The sequence below is a fragment of the Triturus cristatus genome, chromosome 5_1 (assembly GCF_964204655.1).
Source record: "Triturus cristatus chromosome 5_1, aTriCri1.1, whole genome shotgun sequence".
NCBI lineage: Eukaryota > Metazoa > Chordata > Amphibia > Caudata > Salamandridae > Triturus > Triturus cristatus.
In genome coordinates, this window is record NC_140587.1 from 154,133,302 (window position 1) to 154,150,618 (window position 17,317).

At 46.9% G+C, this 17,317-nt stretch overlaps 1 long non-coding RNA gene across 1 annotated transcript in view; it reads right to left on the reverse strand.

Moving 5' to 3' along the window:
• The window catches only part of LOC146830451 (uncharacterized), a 236,195-nt gene extending 219,131 nt beyond the window's left edge, over positions 1–17,064 (reverse strand). The window contains exon 1 of the long non-coding RNA XR_014961156.1: positions 16,584–17,064. This is a non-coding gene — a long non-coding RNA (uncharacterized LOC146830451). The remainder of the gene's footprint in view (positions 1–16,583) is intronic.
• Positions 17,065–17,317: the final 253 nt, after the last annotated feature.

Genomic DNA, 17,317 nt, shown 5'->3' on the forward strand with positions numbered 1-17,317 from the left:
AAAAGGTGCGTGAGTATAGATGTACCTCCCATTCTTCCACTGGGGTAGCTCCTTTTAGCCTGTTTAAAGGAAGGGTTCCCAATATTGAAGTTGTCCCGTCATGGATTACCACTAAGAGGTTTCTAGTGGACAGTGATGTAAGAAGGAATGAAGGCTGGTAGGAAAAAGAAAGAGAAGTGATGTTTAAAAGGAAAGTTTGGTTTAATGAGAGAAAGGGTGTGAAGAGTATGGTTGTCAATGTGGGTGATTGGGTAAAAATTAAGTCTCCCAGGAAAGGTGGAGGTACTTCTAAGTTCAGTAAACCTTTTAAAGTAATCAAAGTGTTTAAAAATGCGATAAAGACCAGTGATCATAAAATCTGGAATTTGGGAAGAGTGGCGAAATGTCCCATTAAGTTCACCACTGACAGTGCATCTGCTGCTCGCACTGGGAATCAAGGTCCTGTTCAAGAAGGTGCCTTTGTGAATGAAAGGGGTGGCAGGCCTTGTCGGTTGAAATGTACTCCTTGCTATCTGCAAGATTTTGTTTCTTAAGTCTATTGCTTCATGGGCACCTTTATTGTAGCATTTCTCATGTTGTGTTTCACTTATTTCTTGATATTTTGTTTTATTTGCTCTGATGTGTATAAAGTTATTAAGTTTGTTCTGGATGGTAAAAGGTGGGAGGTAGTGTGCTGTCCTGAATGTCCCTCAGACAGGTATTCCTTTAGTTCTGGAATGAAGGGTCCGTTGCCAGGCACTGGATGGAACTGCTTGTTTGGCAGTTAAGCTTGGTGTCTGACTCGATGGGGTCTCATCTACTTTTACTCTTGAAATAAACCTGCTTCAACATCTACCCATGTCCACTCATCACTCATTGCTGAAGAGAGTCGCCTCTACAACCCTTCATCAGCCAGGCTAGCTTGAATCCAGTGGCAAAGTGAGCAAGGGACCTATGCCTGGGCATACCCTGCCAACTTAGGGCGAACAAAGCAAACACAAAGAGATAATGGCTGGAGCGCTGAAACTTTTCAGACACTCACCTCCAGTCACAGATCTGGGTAGAATCCATCATCATTATTTAGCTCACTTCGCCACCTCATTCCAGTTTAAACCTTGCCATATGCAAATCAGTCTTGACCCTGTGCCTTACGGGAACAGTCCAGCCCGAACTGCTAAACCAGGTCTTCCCAGAGCTGGAAACAAGCATCCTGGGACTGGTTTCTGGGTAACACCCTTACTCAGCCAGGGTAGCTTGAATCCAGTGGCAAAGTGAGCAAGGGGCCCAAGTCTGGGCATACCCTGCCAACTTAGGGCGAACAAATCAAACCAGTCCTGGGATGCTTGGTTTCAGTCCAGGGAGGACCTGACCTGGCAGTTCGGGCTGGACTGTTCCAATTGGGCACAGGCTCAAGACTGATTTGCATATGGCTAGGTTCAAACTGGAATGGCATGGTGAGCAATAAAACAATGGATTTAGGCCCAGATCTCTGTACTGGGGTGAATGTATGACATTGTTCTGCATTCTGTCCATTAATTGTTCTTTTTGCATTTGTCACTCTGAGTGGGACGGGTATGCCCAGACGTGGGTCCCGTGCTCTCCATGCCACTGGAGTCAAGCTATCCTGGCTGAAGAGGGGTGAAACCCCGAAACCGGTCCCAGGATGCTTGTTTGCGGTCCAGGGAGGACCTGATCTGACAGTTCGGGCTGGACTGTTCCCATTGGGCACAGGGTCAAGACTGATTTGCATACGGCTGGGTCCAAACTGGGGTGGCGTAGTGGGCAAAAGAACAATGGATTTAACCCAGACCTCTTGACTGGGGGAGAATGTTTGAATCATTCGGCATTCCGTCCATCATTTGTTGCAGTTACACTTTTCGCCCTAAGTGGGATGGGTATGCCCGGGCGTGGTTCCCTTGCTCACTGTGCCACTGGATTCAAGCTAGCATGGCTGATGAAGGGTGACATACCCTGGAACCGGTCTCAGGATGCTTGTTTCCAGTCCAGGGAGGACGTGGCATGGCAGTTTGGTCTGGACTGTTCCCATGAGGCACTGATTTGCATATGGATGGGTCCAAACTGGGGTGGCTTATTGGGCAAAAGAACGATGGATTTAACCCTAATCTCTTGACTGGGGGAGAATGTTTGAATCATTCAGCATTCCATCCATCATTTGTTGCAGTTACAGATCTCTGTACTGGGGTGAATGTATGACATTGTTCTGCATTCTGTCCATCAATTGTTCTTTTTACATTATGTATGTGTGGCATATTTCTGGAGGAAAGGCTTTCTCTAACTCCTCCCAAAATTCTCATTGACACATGCATTTTATTTAGACATTTGATATAGAGAACACCTATCTCCAAAGAGCAGCGCAACACTCCACAGAGAATATTTTCATTGTAACAGAAGTCTCTTTAAGATGAGCTGCTATGCACAGAGCAGTGTGGCGTATTACTAGATCCCAAGTGTAGCCATTGATGCCTTCCAGTCTCTCCAGAGAGCAGAGATGTTCACAAGCTAAGGCAGGCAAGCTTTAACCTGAATGGTGGATTAAACTTGTTATTTTTCATGTTTGCTGCTGTCCTTGAGCGCCTCACTAAGATAGAAGTAATGTGTTTCTTATAATGCCTCCACCTGGATTTAAATAATCTAGGGACTGTACAAGCATTCTCAAAAAAACACATACTTGTGTTTCAAGTTCCATAAGCATTTATGGGGGGATTACTTATATGGGTGCAAGCAAGTGCTCGCATAAAGGAAAGAGTTAGAGGATCCACTCACTCTGACCACGAGCAAATTTATGAATGAAACATAAAGATCAATCACTTAGGGATCAGTGACACTGCTGTCATAAAAAGTTTGATTTGTTCAACATTCCGTCCATCATCTGTTCCTTTTGCATTTGTCACCCTAAGTGAGAAGGGTATACCCAGACGTGGGTCCCAGGCTAACTGTGTCACCGGATTCAGGCTAGCCTGGCTGATGAGGGGTCATACCCCAAAAACGGTCCAAGGATGCTTGTTTCATGTCCAGGGAGGACCTGGCCTGGCATTTCAGGCTGGACTGTTCCCATAAGAAACAGGGTCAAGACAGATTTGAATATGGCTGGGTCCAAACTGGAATGGTGTGGCAAGTAAAACAAATGATGGATTTAACCCAAATCTGTGACTTGGGGGGGGGGGCGGTGGGGGGGTAGGGGGGGTGGTAAATGTATGATTTGTTCAGCATTCCATCCATCATCTGTTCTTTTTGCCACTGTCATAGTGGCCAGGCAGTGAGTATAAGGAATGTGAATAGAGGGAGTGGTCCTGTGTTTAAACATTCAAGACATTGTATCATGTTGAACTCTCTGCTAGCTCATCGTAGCGACTTCTTGGATGGGGTTCCATCACTGGTGTGGAAAAAACAGGAGTTACCTTGTGAACGAACACGGTGTGCGATGCGAGTAGATACGAGGAAACTAGTTCCTAATCTAAAAGGGCCTACCACAAATTCCAATGTGATATTCCAGGCTGCTGCTCGTAAAGAATACATAAGTCTGAGGGTACAGGAATGCAATGGTTTCTAACTTTATCCAGGTCAATCCAGAGTGTTTGGTAAGCAGGCATCTCAGTGTTGAATATAATTTTTCTTAAGCAAAAAAGACATGATTCAGTCATGTTTTCCACTCAAACATATCTCTAACATTTCAAGCATTTTTATCATATCTTTCCACCTGTGAATGGAAAGTGCTAAATAGCTTGCGCAGCCAACATGTTTGCATACTTGTTGTACTCTGAAGGCATTTCTTCAGTCTACAGACACCTGCGTGCTTCTTTTGTTTGAATCAATTATGGGTCTTGTGGGAAATTGGGTTGTTGGTTGAGTGGGGTGTGAAACCTGCTCAAACAACAGCCACAATCCTGGTCACGGTGAAACAAAAAAGTCACTAAATTAACCTGTGCTTAACCCTCTTGTAATTTGGCACAAAAGCAGTCAGGCTTAATGTAGAGGAAAAGTGTGAAGGGCCCGATTCACAGAATTAACTTAAGACAAAATCCTAAACTTACTGCTTTTGGTATTCACAGAATGCACTTACTACTTTTGGTATTCACAGAATGGATTTACGACTACTAACTTTATGTCCGCACTCGGGCCGGAATTTCCGGCCTGGAGGCGGAGCTTCCGGCCCGGAGGTGGGGATTCCGGCCAGTGGCGGAGATTTAGCCATGGCCAAAATCTCCACCTCTGGGCCGAAAGCTCCGCCTCCGGCCCGGAAGCTCCGCCTCCGGGCCGGAATTTCCGTCCCAAGTGCAGACGTAAAGTTAGTAGTCGTAAATCCATTCTGTGAATACCAAAAGTAGTAAGTGCATTCTGTGAATACCAAAAGCTGTAAGTGCATTCTGTGAATACCAAAATAGTAGTAAGTTTAGGATTTTGCCTTAAGTTAGTTCTGTGAATCGGGCCCGAAGTATTTATGTAGCACACAAACAGTAAGAAAGTAAAAAGACAACACGAGATAAATCCCATAAGAATTTAGAAAACTGGAGTAAATTTTAATACATTATCTGATATCAGAACAACAAAAATCCAATCAGTAGAACCGGAGATATGAACTTTTAAAGTCTAAAGTAAAAATTAGCACCTAAAATGTACTCGCTTGTAACCAGGTCAAAGTGAAATAATATGGATGACCGCGCTCGAACCGCAAGTCGAATACATAAAGTGGATAGGGCCCAGTCAGCGCTTACCTTTGCACTTCGAAGAATTGTAAACAAAATGTTGTTTGAGAAGGTAAAGTTCAGCGCAGGGCAACGTTGCAGCCAGTGTCTGAGAATGAGTCATCGGGCTGGATGAATTTGCAGTGAAGATTTCTTTGTTCCATGAGGCTGGATACTTCTTTGGCGAAGGACCGTAGAGCAGGATTTGCTACTGCGGACAGAACGTAGCAGGAGCTGCTGCAATGTCAGGCCGACTGTCAATGCACTTTTGGCAGATAGAATAGCAGGTTGGTCCTGGTCTCCTCTTGGTTCTCACAGCCGTTTTTAGCCAAAAATATTTGTCACAACTTTTAGATTTTGGCAATTTGGGCTCCTTTAACACCACAACTAAGTATCCAGGACTGGTGGGGCATCACTTGGGGGCTAGGATTTACTCATGCTGGGTCCAGGTATGGGTTCAAGATGGCTGGAGCCCTTTCTGTCCCCGAGGTTCTTATCAGGGGACCAGCCAACTAGCCCTTGGAGTCACTCTGTTAGTCCTGGATTCATTTAGTAGAGCAGGACTCTAGCAGCAGCGGAAGTCTCTGAGGGTACAAGGCAGGCTTCAAGCCACAAAGCAGTCCTTCCAGGTGCAGCAAAGCAGTCTTAGGGAGTACACAGCAGGCCATGGCAGGAAGAGAGTCCTTCCGCAGGTCCAGAATGTGAACTAAAGAGTTGGTCTAAGGGTCCTATGTTTACACCTGGTGCCTTCTTTGAAGTAGAGGTTTCTAGATAATTTCCTTTGAAGTGATTGAAGGTTCCTGCTTCCCTTGCCCTGCCTCCTGGTTGTTTGCAAGGACAATGCAGGGGTGACAAGTCCTTTGGCTGAAGGTAGAACACAGCCTATTCAGTTGCAAGTGGGACTGTGCCCAGCTACGCACCCCCCCACAATCCTGCCAGCAGATGGCCCATCCAGGCACACCGAATCCCTCTATTGTGTGTGGCTATCTGGGAGGAATAAACAAAGTCCAACTGCCTACTACACCTAGTCATGTGACTCAGGAACAGGCTGCAGGCACCAAATAGTTTGGGCAGGAAATTGCCAACCTTCTAAAGTGCCATTTTTAAAATTGTAACTTAAAATCCTAAAAACAAACCAATAGGGTTGTCACAGTAGGCTACTTAAAAGAAAAATACCCCATTAACACTGGGTTACTCTCTGTTTTGATGTACGGATTATGTATAGTGAAAGCAGGGTAAATCCACGTTCAAGGGTCTATCTCTCCCCGCCCCTTTGTGAAACTAACTCAGTTGTTCAGCAGAATATCCTCTCACAAGGAAGACACCCGGCCCTATTACAAAAAGTGTCTCAGTGCACAGTGTAGGAAGGTTTGCAAGGTTACCCCCGCTTTTTGCCTGATACTAAGTTTTGTTTTGACTAGGCTGACTGGGATCCTGCTAATTAGGACCCCAGTCTATCTGCTTTCTCCCTAAATTGTTGTGTTCAGCACTTAGGTACATCCCAGATAGGATACTGGGGTACCCTTGTCATTCCCTAGTATATGGTACCCATGTACCCAGGGCATAGGTACCCCAGAGGTCTCCCATGGGGTGCAGCATGTATTATGCCACCTATGAGAACCATTCAAAATGCAACCACAGGCCTGCCATTGCAGCCTGTGTAAGTTGGTGTATGCACCACCTACAAAATAAATAGGTTTACTATATCTAAGGGTCACTGCACTTGAAACCTATAAGTCACACCTATAGCAGGCCTTTACAATCCTGAGGGCAGGATGCTTGGTTCTAAGTTAGAGGGTGTCCCTGCATGTGCAGGACACCCCTACAGCCTACGGAGTCCACTCTCCCAGGTTGTCAGTGAAGCAGCCATACACTATATAGAGGGGCATCACTTAATCGCAGGATGACCATCTCGAAAATTGTTGCAATTAATCCTATCATGTTTGGTATCAAACATGTTGGAATCATGCCCCCACACTGTAAACGGTGTGGAGGTATGATTCCAAGCACTGGAAGAGCCCTCCGTTAGGCTCTCAGTGCTCCCGGTACCAGCCTTCTAGTCCCAGACAGCACAAAATGGTTGCTGCCAACCAGAGACACATTACTGCCCTCCTGCTGCTGAGCCAAGCTCGAGCAGGGGAAGGCAGAACAATAGGCATCCTGTCACAGGGAGGTGTGACCACCTCCCACACAGGATTTAGTGCATTAGGGCCGGGTGGGTGTGCTTGCCAGCGCCTGAAAGTCTGCATGAGGGGCACATTTGGTGTCCCTGTGCATAGTCCAGTTCAAACCAGTCCTGAAAGGTGCTGGCTCCCGCTCTGGCGTGAAATTGGACAAAAGACATCTGAGTAACCTCCCCCGTCCAGACCCTCCCCTGGGAGGGTCCCCTGAATCTTCCCAACCCTTTCCCTAAGGGTACTTAAGGCCTTACCTGGGTGTAGGTCCCTAGATTCGTCGTGGGATAAGATTCAGAACTGAAACCACTGCACTTCTACCGTCTGGGCACTCTGGACTTTGCTGGACTTCGTTTGGGCCTGACTTCGTCTCCCTTCCAGTCTGCTGCATCGTCTGTGCCTGTGCATCATACAGGAACATTCCAAGCCTGTGAAGCATCAAGGACAACTGAAGTAATCTCCCTTGGAGTGAAGGAGTCACTCCCCTGCATTAGCAGGCACTGCAACGAAGATGACCGGTCTGCAGATCCCGAGCTCCTCCAGATTCCGTGGGCTTTGCAACACAGGTGGTGGGTTTCCTTAGCTCCCAAGACCTGCTCTACCCTTGTAACAAGTTTGAAGCCAGTAGTCCTTGTGGGGGTTGCAATAACCGAACCCCTGGGTACTGCGTCCCCTTTGCAGTTGCAAAGGCTTGTTCACATCGTTGCAAAAAGATCTTCGGGCTCCAAGTAGCCCCAACCTCGAGCACCTTCAGTGACCAGAATCTTCGGCCACACCGCATCATGTGCATCGTGGCCTGCATCTGAACAGTTTGAGGTTCTCTCGCGACTCCTATGCCTTGGGCTTGTGGTTCCATTTGAGGGTCACCTTTGTTTTCCTTGGGCTACCCTGATTGCTCGGGGCCTGCCCTGACTCCCCTGCTTGTGGTGCGTCTCCTGTACTTTGATGGTCCCAACCGTGCACCTTCTTGACTTCCTGCATGGGTTGCATTTTTGAAGGCTTGTTGGTGCTCCCGCCGGACACCGGACCCTCGACACTCATCATCCTTTGTGGGACAGCTCATATCCGGGTCCTAGTTGTCCTCTGCGTCGCCTGGTCCTCGCAGCTGCAGAGTCAAGGTCACCGTCATCTTACCTGAAGCACCCGACATCGGAGGGAATCCGTCTTCCAAGTCGCCTGGTCACCCCTGAGTGACCTAGACACTGTCCCCTTTGCTTTCAAGTACTCCTCTTCAAGAATCCACGTTTGGATTCCTCCAGACACTTTCTCCTCTTCCAGCAGTGGCACTTTCCTGAAGTCCTCCATTGGGTTATACTGCAGTTTCCGACGCCACTTCACACCTATACACCCGGCTTCCCTGGGATAGGTAACTTGGGTACCACAGTATCCACGGGTGGGGTGGCTCTCCAACCTTCTGTCTTCCACAAGGTTTCTTCAGGGTCCACTGGGAAGGGTCGCTAATCTTTAAAAATCCAACCACGACTTGCACATAAACTTGTACAGAGCATGCAGTCTTGTTCACAAATGGCACACATTCTCCGTGGGGTCCCTATCTACTTACCTTGGGTGATTCTGTGGGTCCCGAGCACTACGTCCTCTCGACATTGCCTGACTCAAGTTGTGGTTCTTATACAACTTTCTTAGTATATGGTTTGGTCTTCCCTGGGGCCCACTGTGTATTAGTGCTATTTACTGTGATTTATTTGCTTAAGTATTGTGTGCTTTGTGTCTATCTCCGTGTAAGAGATACTGTAACGTACTAGATAGTGTTATATAATAAATACATATCTTTATAAACACTGTTTGTGGTTCCTTTTTATTTAATCTATACTATAAGATTGCATTCTGGTAAAACAAGCTGCTTTACACTCCTTCAAGACTAAGCCTGAAGGCTGCTCTCCACAGCTACCACTTGGAGAGCTTTCTAAGGTTGTCTGAGACCTCGTAAATCACCATAAGGGTTGTCTGGACTGGTGCAAGGTGCCCACTTACATTAGTGGACATCATATACCAGGCCAGCTTCTCACAAACAGGCATTAGTACAGTTCTTTCTGTAATACGGATCGTACAGGAACACATTATGTACCTGTCATATCTCAAGGGGCATTTTTTCATTTGCACGAGGTGTGGGTGCATAAAAATGAGGTAACACCGTTGGGTCGGTGCTGTACCACCACTGGTCGAAGTGGGGAAAAAAAAGTAGGGGAACTGTGGGCGGAGAATCAGAGGGAGGGAATAACCTGAGGATTGGATCAGGGGGCGGAGTTAGAGGTGTGGCCAGGATGCGCAAAACATCCCAATCTTTAGTATTTGTTTGGCAGTTCACTGACCAGTTACAGTTTATTATGTTATTTAATTCGACCAATGGATACACATGATTATTTAACGATTAATATGAGTTATTGACATTAAAATAAATTCACAAAGTGGGATATGTTTCTAAATACAGAATGTCCCAAATATGCTTAAAAGTGGAAGCACAAGCCGTTTGTTTCTGAGCCATGGAGTTTCTGTTGTCCGCAAAATACACACAGACAATCAATTTTACGTGTGTAAATCACTGTATGGGAAATGTTACAGAAGACCAAGGACTACAAGGTGTAGGAGTCACATGACAACCATACTAGTAGACAGTATAGTTTAATAGTGATTGATCTGGAGAAACACAAACTCAGAATTTAAAACTTAATACCATGATTGGGGGTTCGCTTTAATAATCATAATCGATTTCTATCCAAATGAACACTTTTTGCAACATTAGGATAAACAAAGGCTTAGGGAAAAAATCATAACGCTCTAGTTTATACCATGCAGTTTGTATGCAGCTCTTAGATGACAGTCAATAGCTCACAGTTCTTTGTTAGGATTTTAACTTACAAACTGCAAGTAACAAAAGCATCTCACTGACAAAAGCAGTAACCCACTGACCTATTTACATTATGTGCACTTTGTGATGGGCATGGTACATTTTTTTTGCAGCAGGCACTTTAACCCTCTGCGCTATCTTTCCATGAGTCAAAACTTCCACTAGACAAAACTCCTATCTCGCTCTAGGAAGAAGTTTATTCACTGGAGTTATCATGACATTTTTATTATTGTCGAAAATTGCTGGAGGCCAGCAAGGAGGCAGCAAGTGCATTTAAAACCATAATATACTTGCAAACATGATGGCCCCACCCGAAGTCAGCGCCCAGTGCGATTGCACTGCCCTAGATCCGCCCTGCTCAAAGGTCCTGTGACCTCAGTGATAGAGTCACTGCTGCTTCCTAGGCCTGTCCGCAAGACTGGAGGTGAGCTTTAGTATGGATTGTGGTGGACAGGCCTTCAAGGTTAACCCACACTTGCCTCCACTAGGGTCAAGCTGCTGGTGCTAAGACACCTGGGCATCTAAAGTCTTGTGAGGCCTTTTAAGTCTTGCGAGGCCTTCTATGGTCTAGCATGGGAATGTGCTCCCTCAGGAGAATGGTCTGGGGGACTGGTCATAAAGGCTGAGCCTGGTTCCCCCAGTTCTAAATTCGGCAGCTCTAACCACAGTACTACATCCACTCCCCCGCTGAACACCATACTGCCCCACTGAGAGAAAATCACACTGCCTTCAACTATAATCCAATTTGACCTGCTATAAACAACTGGATGCAACTCAATTCAAATTACACACTAGGCAAGAGCAATATGCTGCCTAAAAGAAAAAGTAACAACATCCTGGAAAAAGCAAACACTCATAGGGTATGAAAGATTAAATAAAGCATGTGAAATGTAAGGAGGAACAAAATGGTGAACTTAACGCTTTTACACTCATCATTCAAAAATCAAGAAGTATTTTTGCCTGAAAAGTTAAGGACATTACTACAGGGCCCAGAAAGGACCCATTTCAATGTCCACTGCTCATATGCTTACAAAACGTTAGCAGTATGGTTTAAAAAGACCAAATTAGTGAACACAGTACACATTTTGTTTTCCAATCCTCCCATCAACGAGGTATTGCAGTACCTCCAGCACTGGTGCACTTCCCCACCCGGGGAAAACAATGCTGTTAAAAGAAAGACAAGAAAACAAAAGTAGCGCTGCACTGTCAAACTCTGTAAAGTGACGATAATGTGTTTGGGTGTGAATAAAACCAGTCTGGCCACTTTAAGAACACTCTGTTTTGCTTTTAGTTATTCATTTTCATATTTCGAACCGTTTATTTCCGAGGCTGCACGTTGGAATAGAAAAATGCCAAAAACGGCATTTCCAGGAAAGTGTTTTTTTTTTTTACATCCATTTCACAGGGGAACAAATGAACGACAGGAAGAAAGGGTGAGAACCATTTCTTGAGTCACGGATTCGGTAAGTGAGGAGGGGCTAGACAAAAAGAGAGGGAATAAGAGTAAGAAAGAGAGGAGGGAAGGAGAGGGGCGCTGTTAGCGTCAGAGCAGAAGGGGACACTGTCATGGTCTTGTCTGGGCAGGAAGCATGAGAAGGAGACCTTTTCCTTCTCTGCTCCCTGCCCGTCCCCGAACAGCCACTAACGCGGAGCTCTCTCTACAGGCTTTGGATATTTCTTACGTCCCGGGACGCACGTTCAAAATAAAAAAGTAGGGGAATAAAAAAGTAGGGGAACGGAAGCTATAGAATTAAAGAAGTAGGGGCACGCCGTGCCCTGCCGTTCCCGCCCACTTCGACCACTGTGTACCGCAGATGCAGACACACGGACTACACCCATCAGGAGGCGCAGTGACTGTACACCACATGTGAAGATGCACACACTCAGGTCACCCCTTAAGGGCATCCCTTAGGAGGGGACTGTGAGTTCCTAGAGACCACCCAGTCAACACTCCACAGGTGGGTGCAGTCACACACTACATGGGCTTGTGGGAGGGTGATCCCTTCCCCTCCTGGAGATGGGGGCTGTCCGCTGTGAGTGAAAGACAACCATGATTGGAAACCCAGGCTATGGCTTTCACTCATGTGCTCTCCTCGAAGTGTGTGCCCGTTCCGGGGAGAGCTCAGTTGATGTTGTTATAAGGAACAGCGAGCACAAATATATCTGACATGTTTACAGTGCAGGTATCGCTGTCACCAGGGCCAGACTAGCCTTTTATTCCATTGGCAATTCCTTGGTGGGCGGCAGCCCATTGAGGCCGGTTCTTCAAGGACAGGGCTCCTGCGGGTACCTCTGCCACCTTCCCCAGCACCCCCAGATGAATTGCTGCAGGTACAGGGGGCTTCAAAGAAAAGAGAGGGGGAGACAGAGCGAGCGATCAGAGAGGGAGAAGAAAGAAGAGGAGAGAATCAGAATAGATGGATGAAAAAGAGAGAGAGGAAAGCACCAGGCTACATGAAGCATGTTTGCCAAGGTTGCTTTTTGGTTCCCCGGACTGGCCCAGTCACCCACCTACACAGTTGGGGAACTCAAGCATTGTCTCCTAATCATAGTTCCTCTCTTAAGTACTTGTGCAGTGACAAGCTGAACGGCTCTGTTTTCTCTGTCAATGACATCAAGCTGTCAGGCACCCCTAGTTCTCAGAAAGGATGAGGCTCGGACAAAAGGCATGCTGATGGCCCCTTAAGGGAGGAACTTATGTTGGGCACAGATGGAACTGAAAATAAGAGCCCTCCCGCAGGCTGCTGCTCCGAAGGGATAGCACACGAAATGCAGACAAAGCTGAACGTGTCCTCAAGTGGTCTGGGTGTTCTATAGCTCTCACTAGCTCTAGTAAGAAAGTAAAGCACTTTGGTTGGCTAATTACTCTGGGGCCATTTTGTTTCTGTGGGACCGGTGCTCCTCAGTTGGACGCAGGGGACAGCCCCTTCTGTTCCAGGTATGGAATGGGTCACATAAACAAGCACTGAAGTTTAATTGCTGCAATGTGTTTATCAGCTGCCTTGTTTCATTTTAAGTTGTTTGGGTGTCATAAAGGACATGTTCATATTATATGTATAGTTGATGCACGGCGTACAATGATTTGCATGAACGGTCACAATAATTTATGGTGCTGAATGTACTGATGTAGCAGGTACCATAGGTGACTTTCTAGGTGTTGCTTGCATTGCAGACAATGGGGCAGCAAACTAATTATGGGTCCGGGGATGTGCTTCAGGCCGCTCTTCTTCTCTGTTGCTGGTAAAGGGGCCTAGGCAAGCATTGGACTTGTTTTTTGCAGTGAGATGAATATCTGCCACGACTTTAAAAAACCACTTTCCCTTAGAGCAGAATTAAAACAGTTTCTTGACACAGATTGACATCCACAGGTTGCATGCTGTCGCAAACAACCTACCTGCTACCTTCCTTAAATCCTCCGTGACCTTAAATTACTATTTCCCCCTTTTATTTAAATGATCCTCAGCACTTGATACGCCTCTTCTCTATATAAATTACTCCTAAATCTCAAGCCTGCCTTCAAGATTTCTTTAATTATTTGCTTCTCACATAACCCCCTGTTATGATCGCACCCAGGCCACTAATGTACCAGAGACAAACGTATTCACGGAATGGTTTCCGTTAGCAGGAAAGACTTTCTCCAATAACCACTGGGGTGACCATTAACTCTGGGCTCCCGGGTAGCGTACTACTCGCCGGAGAGCGCTTCAACTCCTAGTCAGGGGTAGTAAGCGCTATATAAATGCAATTTCAATTATTGCTGCTGGATCCAGTTTGAACTCTCTCTTCGCCAGCCCTGCCGATTAGGACATGGCTGGCGAAAGCATGCACTCAGCTGTTACCTCTATAAGGGGTGGCCCTTACACCAGGTCAGAAACTTCAGCTCAAGAATACAGATCCTGTCTGGTTCTCGGGCTGGCACCAACCCCGAGCTCCGAGACCCATTCACAGCCTGGCATTCTGCAGTGGGTCTGAAAGCTTAGCTTGGACGCATGGCAAGAGGCCAGCTGGCAACAGGTGTAAAGTCAGCAGAGAGGAACTGCAGGCTGCCCCCTCTGCTCAGACACAGCAGGGAACAAGCATGAATCATTACTAATAAAAGAGACACAAACTACCACCCCCATCGCAAAATATTTACAATTCAAATAGATGAAACAAGCTGAAAAGACAAAAGAGTTCCAGGGGGGAAAAAGAATATTAATGTGCATTATACTAGACCTTTAGTACTTGATTGTGGTTAGTGTTGTCATCTTAGCAATATATAAAAATTAAGGGGCATATAACCAACAACCGGCGATAATTATCGCTAAGCGCATTTAGCGCTAGTATAATTATCGCCGGCTATCGCTGAATTTTATCGCTGAGATAGCGTGCTATCAGCAACGCTTATTTCAAAAGCGATAAAATTCCTGGCGCAAGCTGCCAAATGTGCGATTGTCGCTGGAAATCCAGCGATAACCGCACAAGGTTTGGTGATAGCTTGTTGATAGGGCAGAGTATACTTAACCTTGATATCCACCTTCCATTGGATATCATGGCGAAGTCAAACTAAAAGCAGGCGTAAGGAAAGTAGCGATAACCGCGGTTAGCGCTACTTTTCTTATCGCTATGCTTGTTAGCGTGCCCATTGATAATTGGAGAAATGTCGGTTAGCGACATTTCTCCAGTTATTTTGGGAAGGAACGCCCACTTTCCATCTCATTAGAGATGCAAAGCTGGGCGTTACGGGAACGGGCGCTAAGGCAAGGATTCACGCGATAGCGTGACCTTGCTGATAAAGCGATAAAATTATCGCTGCTTTTCGGACGAAAACGGTCGCAGAAGCGGCGATAATTTTATAGCGCCGCCTTGTTAATATGCCCCTTAGAGCACAAGATTCGAGTTAATGTCTGCTGCATCCTTTCATCTTTTGCAATAAGGACTGCGCTATACATTATGCTGGTTAGTGTACATAAGATGCATGCGCATATACACCCATCTACTTACGTGAAATAGATTGCTTATTGGATCTTTATGGGCTGATAGCTTTCCATCCCAGCAGGGCCAACAGAGCATTTTATTCTTTTAAGGTTGATTAAAGGATAATGGTTGAGTTGGTGAGGAATGATGTGAAATTATCACATTATTATGAAAATGCAAGGGTACTCTAAAGTGCAGTCGCTACAGTACCCCCACTATACAGTCAGCTTTAGAAATCCGGAGCCGATCTATGCAGCGCTTCCAAATTATCAGGCCTAATATAACAATCTGTTTTATACGAAGCGTGCCTCACTTCTAAAGTGTCTGCGCGCCATAGAGAATGCACGCGAATGCTGTTCTTTCCAACGGTACTGAATTTAACGCCCCTGGGCGAATGGAAGGTTGTGCTGCCCTTACCTTCCAATCACCGCAGATATCAACAGCGAGCGCATAAATCTCTATGCCACGGTGGAAGCAACTGAGGGAAGGAAAATCTTATTTAGGCTGCGATTAAATAATGTCGGGACTCCACGTGCGCTGCGTAGATTCATATCAGTGGGTAGTCTGGGTGTGACACAAAACAAGCCGAGGCAGCACATGTAACAAAAGAGAGAAAGAGCCGCACGTGGGCCCCACCTCGCCCCGACTCATTTACCTCCCTTTGAGAACGAGCCGCCCGCCCCCTCCCTGGGGCCCGCATGAAAGACGCGAGGAGAAGCCGCCCCCTCCTGGTCAAAGGGAATAAGTGAGAGGCTGGAGAGTCAGGCTGCGCCGGGCCTTTTCATCCTCGCGCCTCCAGCCCGGGGAGCCGTCTTCCCGCCTTCATCGCAGCGCCGGGCCCTGCGGATTCCCGGCGCCCCCTGCACGTCCCCCGGTGTGATCTGCCAGTCTCCGTAAGCCTGGCCCAGTGACAGCCCCCCTCACTCGGCTGGGATTTCCAAAGGACATTTTGGTTCTTTTGTTTCTCCTCACACAGGCTGCTGCGTAGTTGGTTGCGAGTGTCCTCTGCCAGGGAGCCCAATTATTTGTCAGGCATTGAAGGCGGAGTGGCAGGAGGGGAGTGTGGTAAGGCAGGAATGAGGAATTATATACATATTTCACGTTGCTGAGCCTTTAATTTTATGGCTGAGCTACAAAACGTAATCCAGCAAAACCATATTACAATACAATATAACTTCGAACCATGGCAGGGTTACAACCTTGCGCACATCTAAATTCCTGTCAATGGTATAACTCAATATAACAAGCATTTACAATGCAATGGTCTCGGCATTGTTAAAGTTAGAGCTATTGGCATTGCTCATGACATTATTTTTGTTTTTGTTTTTCAAACATTTAAAGAAACGGCATTGTCATTTACAATGTCAACAGCTTAATCCCTCTCAAATGCGAGACCTATTGCATTTGCACCCACACACAGAGCCACACACACAAAGCCACCCACACACACACAGAGCCACCCACACAGAGTCACTCACATAGAGCAACCCACACACAAATAGAGCCACCCACAGAGCCACCTACACACACACAGTTACCCACACACAGACAGAGCCACCACGCATATAGCCACCTACAAAAAAAGCCACCCACAGAGCCACAGACACACAGAGCCAGACACACACACAGAGCCTCCCACACACACACACAGAGCCTCCCACACACAGAGCCTCCCACACACACACAGAGCCAGCCACACACACACACACACACACACACACACAGAGCCAGCCACACACACACAGCCACCCACACACAGCCACCCACACACACACACTTCAATGAAAGACAGCTACGATTTCTAATACAGCATTATTTAAATAATTATTATTGGCTCCGTTACGGAGCTCTAAACACAAACTAAATTGTTGCTGATAAAGATCAGGAATTTAGTTGCTGACTCACCTGGGCATCCTCCAAAATAAATTGACGCCGGGACCCCGAGGGTCTCACTTAACCCAGGCAGGAGCGTAGGGTGCGGGGGGGGGGGGAAGGAAGAGTCCAGGAGAAGGGAGGGGCTGAGAGTTGATCTCTTAGCACAGCCCACCGGACACAGCCTGATTACCCCATAGTAATCAGAAACGGGGCAGTAAAGTATGTATATACACGCGTTTGCCTGGGAATCATTCGAAGAGTTTTTAGGACGATGGGTCAACATAAGTGAAAAACAATGCCAGCGCAAAAGTTTTTATTGGAATATCTCCTCCAGCCTCGGGTGGGAAGGCTCTCTGGCTGCCTTCAGGTGGGTCTTGGGTGGTCTCTGCCGAAGCCGTCTGGGGGGCTGGGGATGGTCTCTGCTGGGGGGCGGTGGGGGGGAATTCCCCCCGAGTGCGGCTTGGTGGCGGCATGGGCTTTTGGAAGAAGAGGGGCCCCCCTGTAAATGCCCTGTCTCATTACCACCCCACCTCCAGAGAAGCAGCAGCAGCCGCCCCTACCTCTGCGGCTGGTATTCTGCAGAGCCCCGGGGCGCTCTGTTCCAGCGAGTCTCACAAAGGACTTGATTTACAAGCGTGCAGGTTGCAACACGAAATGCTTGGGAGGCGTTTTTTTTGTTAATAGTCATCAGTTGTGCAGAACTCCAGCTTATGCTTAAATCTGCTTTAAAGCTCCGAACCCTTTCATTTTTTGCCTTTTAACTC